Source organism: Penaeus monodon, chromosome 22, assembly GCF_015228065.2.
Source record: "Penaeus monodon isolate SGIC_2016 chromosome 22, NSTDA_Pmon_1, whole genome shotgun sequence".
Taxonomy (NCBI): Eukaryota; Metazoa; Arthropoda; class Malacostraca; order Decapoda; family Penaeidae; genus Penaeus; species Penaeus monodon.
Genome location: NC_051407.1, coordinates 27208441 through 27208641, shown reverse-complemented (window position 1 = coordinate 27208641; position 201 = coordinate 27208441). Strand labels below are relative to the sequence as shown.

Sequence of the window (201 nt, the reverse complement as noted above, 5' to 3'; positions counted from 1 at the left end):
AGCACACATTCTATGCATACGCTTTCTCGTACATGGCCTTAAAAGTAAGCAAGCATTTGCAAATGTACGTACAGATAATAACACGAATTTTTGCTCCATACTCATAGCGTTTGTATTTGACCTTATATCCAAGTCTTGTATTTTCTTAACAAAAAGATGTGTGTAATTACGGTCAAACTCTTTTTGTAATTCAGTTAATGA

At 33.3% G+C, this 201-nt stretch overlaps 1 protein-coding gene across 1 annotated transcript in view; it reads left to right on the top strand.

Moving 5' to 3' along the window:
• Window positions 1-201, top strand: part of LOC119587387 (receptor-type tyrosine-protein phosphatase S-like) — a gene marked incomplete in the record, with an annotated part of 26335 nt that overhangs the window by 788 nt on the left and 25346 nt on the right.